Consider the following 12,709-nt stretch of genomic DNA (forward strand, 5'->3'; position numbering starts at 1 on the left):
ATGAGGTCCCACGTGGGGCCACGGCTAAGGACCACTGGCCATCACAGTGCCGTCACCAGATGAAAGGGAACTACTCACGGAAGTACTTCAGCGTCTCTTCGATTTGCTCAGTTGTGAGGTCAATGTTGGCATCTGGAGAAATGAGGGGTGTATGGAGCCAGTCGTCGTGGTCATAACCGTAGATGGTGTCGGCTCTTAGCTTATAATGGGGCAGCTGCTCCTCCAGCAGGCTGATGATCTCGACTTCCGGAAGATCGGTGCTGTTGCACACGTCTACAGAGAAGAAGACAGGGAAGTGAGAGCCCAGAACTGGCTCTGGCCTTGCGGCTGCTAGCCACTGACATCATGGTCCCAACAGGTGTCTTCACCTACTTACCTACAGCAGGGCGACGCCAGATTTGGCCACCTCAGGGGCCCTCTTCCAATTTAAATTCCACTCTCAAAACATACAAGACCTACCTGAGAGTTCCTATACTGTTTTTAGCAGCTCACTTTCTTCAAAGTGAAGCCACAATTCTTAGGCTTTCTGGGCTCAGTCAGTCTTCCCAACCCTTTCTCGGGCCATTCTCTTTCAAACACTCTACCTGTAAGCCAAACCTGCTACAATTTCACCAATATGCCTAACAGCTGCCTGCTACTCTTACCACTCAAACCATCCCCTATCTGGGATTTTTGCCTTCATTTAAATTCACTCAACTGTTCATCCACCTGTATTTCTTTCCATTCATGCATCCTAATATATCCTGAGTCTCAGAGACACAGGAGATGCACTGGTCAACACAACTGTCATGGTCCTGCTCTCGCAATGCCTGTGTTCTTGTGGGGCTTCCAACCATTAAAGCAACAGGTGCCCCTCCTTTGAGGCAGAGGCTAGATCTTCCGGGATATGTTGGGTGTTTTGAACACTTCAAGAAGAATTAACCTCTCTCCTCCCTTCCATATTCCCACAGTGTTTTGTTAGATATTCTGTTCTGTCTTCTGGGTATTGCAGTACCCAACCTGTCGGCCTGGGAAATGGCCAATTTCCACCACTGTTTTTTCTCAATCCACCACCTGTACCCCTCCTAGGTCCTGGCCCAGACTGTGCTCAAGGGGTGCACCGCAACACCTGTGAAGGTCGATGGATCCCTACGAAGCCCATTAAAGAGGCCTCGTAATTAAACAGTAAACACAACAATACAGCCGGTGTACCCAGGACAAGACCAGTCTTCCTCAACTTCTCTACCACACGGAAGAATGAATTAAATAAATGCTAATGGGTGAGGCTTGATTATCTCTTGATTATCTCTCAACTAATTCTGACATCAGTGAGCATACTGGTCCAGTTCACAGAGAATATTCGTGATCCATGACGGCAAAAGGCAGATGCGAGCAGTGGTGGTCTTGTGAACTCACAAAGAAACCGGAGCACCCATGATGCTCATGGCTGGACAAGAGAGTTACCTCAGTCTTTCCTCCTTCAGGCTCTCTGCTCAGCGGGGAGCCTGCTTCCCCTCTCTCTGCCTGCCTCTCTGCCTGCTTCTGATCTGTCAAATAAATAAATAAAAGACTATAATCAGAGCAATTCTTAAGAAGTTTATTGCACAATGTTCTTGCCATGAAGTAGTAAACAAAGGCGGGGGCCTGGGTCAAGGTGGAGGGCAGAACATGGGACTCCGCCTCCCGTTCCTCTCCAAAGTGCAGGAAGGGGCAGGAGAAAATCCTCTGGAGATACGTGAAATCACACAAGGTCAAGGTGAAGTAAGGAAGAGACGCTGACAAGAGATCACTCTTGTGATTCATTCTTAGGCCATGGAAGGTGGCATCAAAGGAAAGGAGAGAGGCCCAGCCTGAACACACACAGAGGAAATGAGTGGCACAAAGAGTGGGAGCGAAGCAAGCTGGAAGGGAGGCGGAGGGAGCAGGAAGGGCCCAGGGCAGGGCCTCGGGATTCAATGGGGAACCAAGGCCAGCAGAGCAGGGAAGACCAGTCCTTTTGCTGCTCTTGGGGCTGAACCAAAGCAAAGGTGGCAGCAGAGCGTAGCTACGGGGCCACTCATGCTGGAGGACAAGATGGAGCCTCCTGTGCCCACAACAACGGCTATCCCAGAGACTTACCAAAATCCCTCTGTCCTTCCTATTTAAGGCCTCACGGCAGGCAAAAAAAAATACAGAATCACAGGTCGGGGAAGCGTTTGGTGACCCAGTGTCGCCCTCTGGGCAAGAGCCCTCAGAAAGCACCTGTCAGACTCCCTCCACCTCCTACCACCCTCCCACACCCCACCCAGTCTTACTCAATTCACTATGCAAAGCTTTACCACAGAACGTTTCAACTCAGGAAGTCAGTGTGGTTTTTCAAGCACTGAGGAAAGAGAAGGAAATAAGAACAAAGTGAAGACATTTAGAATTTTCCTTGGAGCTTTAGGGACTGGAGGGGGACAACATCTGAACACTCAGATTCTTGGCTTCGTGTGGGAAATGTCACTGCAAGCGCTCTTGGCATTTCAGCCAGCTGAGAACCAGACCAGAGCTGCTCTGCCACTTAGCAAAGGTCTGCCGCCAACAGAAGAGGCCTCCTCCCTGAGGCCAGTGCCAACAGCCCTAGCTCAAGACAGATGTCTCCTACTTCTTCTCACCTCCCGCCAACAATAAAATGCCACTCAAGAGGTTCAAGTGGGGCGCGTAACTAAGCAAGTATTTCCTCCCCTCATAATCAAGTGAAGAGTAAGTTCTCACAAAGCTCATCTTGGGGAGAGGCTTCATGGTTAAAAAATGGCGGCCTTGCAGCTGAGGGGACACAGGGTCAAGGCGGGCTGACACCCGACTGGCGGCCTCTTTCAACTGAACCCAGATGGGCTCCAGCGCCAGCCTATGCCGAGGAGACCAGGCAGGGGACCGACACATTCCTGCGTGACTCACCCTCCCAACACACTAGAGTCTTCTGGCGTCACTGCTTTGGGTGCTAGGGAAGGAAGGCAACCATCTAAAACACAAGTCCCTTCTAAGAATACCGGGTCACTTCTGAGCATGTTGGCAGCTGCTCAGACTGAGGCTTGACCTGTCCTTCTACATTTCCAGGATCGAAGGTCAACTTATTTACAGTGCGGGTCTTGATGTCCAAGAGAGGTTGTTTCCCTCGGAGCACATGATGACTGGCAAGATAAAGTATCAAAAGGTGAGGCTGTGCCAAAATGCTTTTTTTAAAAAAACAAAAAACAAAAAACTTAGGTGCCTGCATGGCTCAGTTGGTAAAGCAATTGCCTTTGGCTCAGGTCATGATCCTGGAGTCCCAGGGTTGAGTCCAGCATAGGGCTCCCAGCTCTGTGGGGAGTCTCCTTCTCCCTCTGACCTTCTCCCCTCTCATGCTCTCTCTCTCTCTCTCTCTCTTTCAAATAAATAAATAAAATCTTTAAAAACAAACAAACAATTCTGTGTATTTGATTTTACCATAACATGACCAGCCATATAAACATAGCAAGTTTTCGGCCGCCTGGAAGGTCCAGAGAATCAGAGCACAGGGAAGGACTGCAGAGACCCAGGGAGCAGTCCTTAAACTTGGCTGCAGGGTGAAGAGGGGAACACCACATCTGCCCCACGGAGAAGACATACTCAAAGCCTGAGGTTGGGTACACATAGCAGGAGAGCCTTCTAGAATTCTCCAGGAATGGCTGCAGTGTTGCAGGCCCCAAGCCAGCTGCGTGCAGGGCACTCTCTGACCTTGCCAGCAACCTGGGACAGAGAACATCTGCTCTGTTCAACAGAAGAGGAAGCAGAGATTTACAGGGGGTGTGGAATATCTTGTTGGTCAAGGCCACGCAGCTAAGTGGCAACTTGTGCATGAGAAGCCTCAGCTGTCTGACCAAAACCTGTGCCCCTCCCCCCGCCACCAGCAGCCCATCCTTCCCAGGCGGGTGCACAAGAAAAGTTGGGGAACTCCCAGGATATTCTGATCAGGAAGTTTTTGCTCTAAGCAGGGAGACAACTTCGTAAGCATGACAGGGATGTGCAATTAAGCACACTGACCAATGAGGGAGGCATCAGAGTGATTTTCCCTCCTAAAGCCCAGGAAGTGGAGTGGAGAAGTGAAGGAACTGGTCTTCAGAACCAGGGAGGGTCAGGGGCACAAGAAGGACGGCCCTGCCCCCTCTCTTGGGGCTTACTCAAGCTGACGAGATCAAAGAATACTTGTTAGCCCAGCCTGGAGGAAAAGACCCCTTTATACTCTTGACTGTCATCATTTCTGCACAGCTCCAACTCACACTTTTTTTTTTTTTTTAAGATTTTATGTATTTATTTGAGAGAGAGAACATAGGTGGGCCGGGGGGACATAGGGGTAGGGAGAGAGAGGTAGAGCCCAATGACATGCGGCATGATCTCAGGACCCCGAGATTGTGACCTGAGCCGAAACCAAGAACTGGATGCTTATTGCACTACTGGGTATTCACCCCAAAGATACAGATGTAGTGAAAAGAAGGGCCATATGTATCCCAATGTTCATAGGAGCAATGTCATAATAGCCAAACTGTGGAAAGAGCCAAGATTCCCTTCAATGGACGAATGGATAAAGAAGATACGGTCCATATATATAATGGAGTATTATGCCTCCATCAGAAAGGATGAATACCCAACTTTTGTAGCAACATGGATGGGACTAGAGGAGATTATGCTGAGTGAAATAAGTCAAGCAGAGAGTCAGTTATCATATGGTTTCACTTACTTGTGGAGCATAAGGAATAACATGGAGGACATTAGGAGAAGGAAAGGAAAAGTGAATTGGGGGAAATCCGAGGGGGAGATGAAGCATGAGAGATTGTGAACACCAAGAAACAAAGTGACGGTTTTGGAAGGAGGGGGTGGGGGGATAGGTAAGCCTGGTGGTGGGTATTAAGGAGGGTATGTATTGCATGGAGCACTGGGTGTGGGGCATAAACAGTGAATCTTGGAACACTGAAAAAATTAAATTAAATTAAAAAAAAAAAGAATTGGATGCTTAACCAACTAAGCTACCCAGGCAGCCCCCAACTCACATTATTAAGAAGCTATAAAAATGTGTTCTCAGATAAACCTCAAATAAAGGGCATCAGCCTGCAGATTGAACTCAGACCCCAACAGGTCCCTGGCTTCTGGGAGATGTGCAGCAACCACACAGTCTGGAACCAACAACATCCAGCCTGTCAAACCATCAGAAGGCCAGGCTCACTCAGTCAGGGCGAATCTTCCCCTTCCCCAGTTACTACAATGGCCCAAGGTTGCTGGCCACACTGTTACTAGGGCCATCTGAGGAAAGGTGCTTTTTAAAAACATGGTACTGCCCTGCTTTAAAAACCTCCCAGCTCCCTACATAATGGTCCATGTTTCGGTCCACGCCTTCCTAAAATAGAAGCTGTAGGAAGAGAGGTTTCCCAATATCCAATTTCAGCCTCTTCCTTTTGGTAATGGAATTCCCAAGGTGGCTGGGCACAGGGCCACCATGCTAAAAACTACATTTCCCATCTTTCCTTGCAGCAAGGTTAAGTCCCCATGCCTGGTTCACAGGCTATAAAGAGAGCTTCCAAGCCATGTTCTCCAGCAGTCCGTGCAGAGAGGGGATGGAGCTGAAATGATCTTCAACCACACAATGAAGAGCAAGGCCGGAGCAACCCTGGGTGCCTGGGACCACCTGGTTGAGTCCAGCCTTCACCAGGGACTTTGAGGAAGGAAAGACAGGTCTACCTAGTGGAAGGCACTATTGCCTTGGTGTCCGTAAAAACAGCCTCTCTTACCACATGCAGACTCTGCTGGTTTGTTGTTTTTTTTTTAAGATTTTATTTATTTATTTGACAGACGGAGATCACAAGCAGGCAGAGAGGCAGGCAGAGAGAGAGAGAGAGAGAGAGAGAGAGAGGAGGGAGCAGGCTCCCCGCGGAGCAGAGAGCCTGATGTGGGGCTCGATCCCAGGACCCTGAGATCATGACCTGAGCCAAAGGCAGAGGCTTAACCCACTGAGCCACCCAGGCGCCCCCAGACTCTGCTGTTTTATCCAGTACCTCTTCAGTTAAGCCATGCCAACTTCTCACCATTTGCTAAGCATACTTTTTCACAAATGCTGGTTTTTACACCAGCTGTCCTTGTTGCCTAGAATGCCCTTCGCTGCCCAGCAAACTCCCATCTCAAAATACCACTCAAATGTCACCTTGTATTTCAAGCTTGCCTTGACTTGTGTCCTGTGGCTAGGTACAGAGTACACTGATGATTTCACTACAACATGATCAGTGTTTTCTGCAGCCCCTTCTCAACTAGCTGTGAGCCCCTCAGGGGGAAGAACTGAGTTCCCGCCTTTGTCCAGCTGGGCAACAAACAGTAAGAGCCCAGTGAGTGCTGGGTAAACAATGGGGACAAGGGCAAGGGAAAAACCCAGCAGTGGGCGGCAGGGCTGGTCTGTCAGCCCTGCATCCTGGACGGACCAAAGCCCAGCATTCAGCAAGGGGGAGGCGGGGCCATCTAGTGCCAACTGTTTTCAGGCTCCTCCGGGCATCCAGCATTGCTGCTGTTTTCATTCAGTGTGGGGGACTTTGGAGGTAAGTTCCCCAGGGAAGGGAAGGTCCCCTCAATCACTCAGCAAACACAGATCCGATCCAATGCCCCCTATTCTTACCGCACCACTCTGGGGGGCAAAACATAATGGGTCTCCTCAACTGTTCAGGGCTATCATCCCTCCTAGGTTTTCTCCAAGGCATAACGTTTGGAGTGGATTCCTCCTACTGGAGGGTGAAGGCTACATTTAGGACTGGCTGGGAGGTGGGGCAGAGTGCTGAAGGTGTGTGGGGGGGGGGGGGGTGGTAAGGGGGCACTATGTCCACTCGACACCTGCCTTGAGCTAGATCCTCATTCCCACAGAGGGGCTGGAAGGAGGCCCCTCTGATACACAGGTGGCATGCCAGCTTCATGGAACTTGCCAGGTGCCTGAGATAATGCTTAACGTTTTACAGCAGAGGCAGCAGCTCTAAATCAGTGCCTGACATTTAAAGATCAGGGAGGCTTGTGTAAAGACACGGATCCCTGGCCTCTCAGAAGAAATCAGCATATCCAGGACCGTGCAGTTACACGCTGAGTGGTGGCCATCCCCAGACGGGGTGGGGGTGTCTTCCTCGGGGTCTCTGGGCCTCCCTGCCTGCACGCTGAAGCTGGAGGGCTCGGGGGCCCAGGAGAATGGGCAACTGCAGAGATGCAGGGGAGAAGCCTCCCAAACAGGCTCCAGGAGATCCTGGAGCAACAACAGGGGGAGGAGAAGGAACAAAAGGAGAGAGGGCACAGAGCTGGCTAAAGAGGAGGGCTTCCTGAGAAGAAATGCTAAATCAGGAGAGAGGGGAACAAGGGAACCGGGTCGAGTCCGGGAAGAGACAGACTGGGAGGCAAGCCAGCAGCAAGACTGCCACCTGCCGGAAGGTGCGTGGGGCCCAGGTCCAGCAGGAGTGCTGTTGGAGAACTCAGGGGAGGGGACCCCAAGCCTGGCTCTGTCCCCAACTTCTCCCAGTCACCCCAGCAAGTGCCATATCGTCCATCTGGAGCTCAGTTTCTGCATGCACAGAACAAAGGTGTGCGGCTGCAGAAAAGCTCAATGCCAGCCCCACCTGCGCTGGGCCAAGGGCTGTGTGTAGAGCATACCCTGCAACACCCAGGGGGCGCCCGCAGCCCCGGACATGCTGATTCCTTCTGAGAAGAACCTGCATTTTTACATGAGATCTCTTGATTTTTGTCAATGTCAGACACTTAGAATTAAGTAATCACTTAGAATTCTGTAAACACCCGAGAGCCACATTAAACATGCGTGTGCGTCCTGTTTGTGCTCAGGGGTTTCCAAAGCTAGTGTCTCTGGGCCCCAGGAGAATGCTCTGGACTACAGTAAAGGTGATAATCAAAGAAAAAGCAAAGGAACCTGAACTCAACAAAACTGGCCACATTCTAAAAGCCCGTTTATCTTCTACTTTTTCCTCCCCTACCCCAACCCATTCCAGTTCTCTGCCCAACACGTGTCCACTTAGCCACAAGGGTGGTGGCTGAGGAACGTGACCCCAGGTCTATGCTTGAGGAAGTACAGGAGAGGCGGTAAGTCTCTAAGCAACCACTGTGCTTGGCAGAGAGACGGTAAACACACAGCAGTGTTTTAAAGACTGCATGAGACACGACCCTTCTCCTCAGCCACTTGCAAATCACTTGTACAGACTTGGAAACAATTCATTTTTCTTGACATTATTAAGATGAAAGGGCACAGATGCAAAGACTTACACAGGGGCCAGCCTGGTGCCAGGGACACATGTGATACTTTGTAACTGGTGTCTTTCTAGAACATTCCTACTATAGGGTCACATGGTTGAGAGCCTCTCCTCAGGATCTTCAGGGAACTCAGGGTTAGTAGTCATGCTCTACATCACAGAAGATGCAATTTCACAAACTGCAAAAGGACCATTAGAGCTAAAAATTACTGGCTCGACTGCCTCACATAATGGAAAAAGAACTGTACTCAGAGAGGCTGAGGTGGTAGCCAAATGCCAGGGAGCAACCAGCAACAGACCCGATGTGGAGCAGGTGCTCAGCCTGCTCCACAGCCCACCATGTTAGAGGCCTCAGAAAGGGACAGTGCCATCTTGGATGCTGATCTGTCCCCCCCACTGTTTATACCGCACCCTGCCTTGATAATCTGTAAGCGCTCAACAAACGTTTGCTGAATGATGCAACGCACGTAGTACCTATTCCTGAATTTCATCTACTCTCATGAACCAGCAGGCAGCGCAAGGGGAGAATTAAGAACATATTTTACAGACGAGGAAACCAAAGTCTCAGAGATTATGTGAGGAGCCCAAGTGACTCCACTAGCAAGGGGCTGAGCTGGACCCCACACCCTAGCCCATCTCCCCCCAACCCGAACTGACACAAAGCTCACTCCTCGTCTGGTGGGTCCTGGTGAGGATCCTCCAGGGAAGGAATGTACGAGAAAGCATTTCCCTTCCTTTATTGATCCATGCTGAGGAACCCTCCCAGGAACCGTACGTGAGGTGGCATTGCCAATAGGCGGGCTTCTCTCTGAGGGGTCTTCAGATGGTTCCTGAGGCTCTACTCTAGACCTCCTGTACCAGGATCTAGGTGGTATGACCTGGGAACTGGCTTTTATGTCAAGCCCTCCAAGGGGTCTTGCACACCAAGAGTTGATAACTAGCCCCTGGTGGTGTTCATTAACTGAATTTGGTTTCTTTAAAATAAAATGAACTAGTAAGGCATGTGGCTCAATATTCAAACTGTACACAAGGGCGAGGAGGTCTCTCCGCCGGCTCCATCTCGCCCACACTCCACCCTGCCCTATGTGCACACAAGACCCTTCTCAGACTCCTCGTGAGAACAAGTGTGGGCTCCCTGTGAGCCTGTCCTCACCCTCCCCTTCGCCTTACACAGGAGAAAAGGCCCCACAAGGTGCAGGGCTGTAGGCGGACCAGGCAGGAAGCCCTGCTGTCCACCCGCGGCACCTCAGCTCATGTTCCAGCCCCAGAGGGACAGGTCCCAGTCCTCCCTCCTCTCCTCTTCTGCCCCACCCCACTAAGGGTCAACTCCCTTGCTGGGAGCAGCACAAGTGATCCCCAGGAGGGGCAGGGCCAGACAGAGAAAACCTCATGGACACAGAAAGAAGAGGCCAACTATAGGAAGGAAAACCTACACGGGGGAGTTCTCAGCAATGGCTGTGACCCTACCTATCACAGAAACAAGTCTTCCTAAGAAAAAGGATAAACAATGACACAGAGTGGACTCCACGGAGACCTGGTGTCAGGCCCCGAGATATCGCATAATCACACGAACACCAGCTTGGAGGGCACCTACCCCCGCCAGGAGCATGGCGGCAGAGATGGCCCACTGGCCGGACCTCCATGTTCACACGCAGGATCGCTGACGTGACGCTACAGTACAAGCCCGTGCACCTGACCGTGGACACGCCAGGGTGTTGCGCAAGAACTGAGGGCAAGAAGAGGCAAGGCACAGCAAAGGAGGCGGGATCCTGCTACGGGGGATCCCCAGTGGCAAAACCAAAAATCCAGTTTTTCTGAAAGAGCGCCCCCAAGTGGGCTTTGCATAGAAATTGACAAAGCGAATGATGTCACGCTGCGGGCTGGATTGATTCTTATACTGAGACATACAGCTTGAACTGTACAGAAATTTATCTTACAAGGAAAAAGTACTATGTATAAATTCAGCCCATGGTTAAACCTGCACAAACAAAAAAAAATCAGAAGTGTTCCTCCCCCTTAGAATAATTTCTTTTAGTGGGAGAGAAACAGAAAAAAATACTTTGGTCTTCTAATTTCCTTGATCATTTCTCTTAAAAGTGTATATTTTATAATTACTAAATCACCAGGGGGGAAGTAATTTTACACAAAAATAGCCAGGGTCGGGGTGATGACTGCAATTAAAGTGCTCTCAGCTGAATTAGTGTTTAGACAGATGGAGCTGGTATAAACTGGAACAACACTGGCAGTAAACAGTTTGACAGCATGTTTGGAGAACCAAAAATGTGTCATGACCCTCGAGCCAGTACTCTCACATATAGGATCAAATCTAAGAAAGGAATCCAAAAAATCTAGCATGCCAAATATATAAGCATGTTTACAGTGCATTGGATGAAAACATGGCTAACCGGTTTCCTCGAGAGTTAAACACAGAACTAACTTATGATCCAACAATTCCAAATCTGGGGGGTGCCTGTGTGGCTCAGTCGGTCAAGCCTCTCTGCCTTCGGCTCAGGTCACGATCCCAGGGTCCTGGGATTGAGCCGCATGGGATTGAGCCGCATGGGGCTCCCTGTATAGCGAGGAAGCTGCTTCTCCCTCAGCCCCTCCCCGGGCCCATTCTCTCTCTCTCTCTCTCCAATAAATAATCTTTTTTAAAAAATTCCAAATCTGGATATATATGTCCAGAAGCAACTGCAGGGACTCAAACAGGTATTTGTATAACCACGATCACAACAGTTAAACGGTAGAAGCAACCTAAGTGCTCACAGATGAATGAATGGACATCAAAACACATAGAGGGGGCTATCACTCAGCCCTAAGTAGGAAGGAAATTCCGCCACACGCTACACCATGGATGAACCTTGAAGACCTCAGAGGAAGTGAAATGAACCGGTCAGAAAAGGGCAAACACTGCATGATTCCTCTTCTATGAGGTACCTAGAGTATCAAACGCATGGAGACAGAAAGTCGAAGGGGTGGGGGGGCATAAGGCTGGAGGCAGGGGTACAGGGGGCTTAAAGGGTACAGAGTCTCGCTGGGGAAAATGACAAAGTTCTGGAGATGGATGAACGCAGTACTAACTTAACCCTAAAGGTACTTAATGCTACAGAACTGTATATTTAAAAATAGCTAAAACATTAAGCTTTATGTTATGTGTATTTTACCACTTTTATTTTTTATTTTTTAAACGAAATAAAAGATGGTCACTGAATTAGGGATTTTCTTTTCTCAGACTGGAAACCTGGGGACCTTGGCACCTCAGGGACAAGAAAAGATACACGTGGAACAGAAGTTGAAAAACATGCGAGGGAACCGAGCACACCATCTGGATGGTGGCTAACACCAGGAGGGAAGAGAGGAGGTGGCAGGGCTAGGCTGAGCAAGGACGCCTGTTTGTCTGGGCTTCCCCAAGGACAGCCCCAGTTCATGCCTGTTCTCCCAGTCTAAGTATTAGTATCACTCTGTCATACTCAAAGGTGTCCCTTCTAGAAAACAGTATGGCAACTCCTCGATAAGTTACACACAGAATCACCATATGACCCTACAATTAATTCCACTCCTGGGTTGATACCCGAAAGGACTGAAGGTGTGTATTCAAACTAAATCTTGTACACAAACATCCACAGCAACACTCTTCCCGGGAGCCAAAAAGTGGAAACAACCTATTGTCGACCCATGGATGAACTGATAAAGAAAATGTGGTATAACCTCACAATGGAATGTCATTTTGCCGTAAAGAGGGTACCTGCTATGATGCGAATGAACACTGAAAACATCACACGAAGTGAAAGAAGCCACTCACAAAAAGACCACAGGTAATATGGTTCCCTTCCCAGGAAATATCCAGAATACATAAAGCCACAGAGACAGAAAGACTGGCAGTTGCTGGAGGCTAAGAGGAGGGAGGAATGGGAGTGAGCGCTGATGGATGGGAAGTTTCCTCTGGGGGTGAGGAAATGTTCTGGAAAGAGATGGTGCTTACAAACATTTGAATGCACCAAATACCACTGAATTATACACTTTCAAAATTGTTAAGTGGGAATTGTTATATAGATTTAACGTAGTTAAAAAAAAAAAAAACTCTAATAACGAAAGCGCCCCTGCTGATAGACCACACTGTGACAGGAACACACGCGTGCTACAGTGGCCAAAACAAAAAAGACAGACAGCAGCCTGAGTCAGAGGGGACGGGGAGAAACTGGGACCCTTCCACACTGCAGACGGGAACGGGAGATGGTACAGGTCCTCTGGCAGGTGGTACAACTCAAGTCCACAGCAAAATCTCTCTCAACTGTATCCTTACAACTGTATGGTTCCGTAAATTACACCTCAATGCAGCTGTTAAAAACTGTCTTTGCTTGAACAATGATCACCCTAAATTGGGCAGACTACTTAGGAGGCCTGAAATGGAAACAAAAGCTTATCAAAAACAAAAGGGGGGTCCTAAGTACCCGTAAATCATTTCTGCATTAACACTC

The 12,709-nt window shown here is 49.4% G+C and overlaps 1 protein-coding gene across 3 annotated transcripts in view; it reads right to left on the reverse strand.

The window, feature by feature from the left end:
* The window catches only part of TRAK1 (trafficking kinesin protein 1), a 121,042-nt gene that overhangs the window by 87,512 nt on the left and 20,821 nt on the right, over positions 1–12,709 (reverse strand). For all 3 annotated transcript variants that reach the window (XM_046003474.1, XM_046003473.1, XM_046003471.1), the window contains exon 2: positions 79–273. The gene's annotated coding sequence lies outside the window, so the exon portion shown is untranslated. The remainder of the gene's footprint in view (positions 1–78; positions 274–12,709) is intronic.

This window comes from Meles meles, chromosome 4, assembly GCF_922984935.1.
Source record: "Meles meles chromosome 4, mMelMel3.1 paternal haplotype, whole genome shotgun sequence".
In the NCBI taxonomy this organism is placed as follows: Eukaryota; Metazoa; Chordata; class Mammalia; order Carnivora; family Mustelidae; genus Meles; species Meles meles.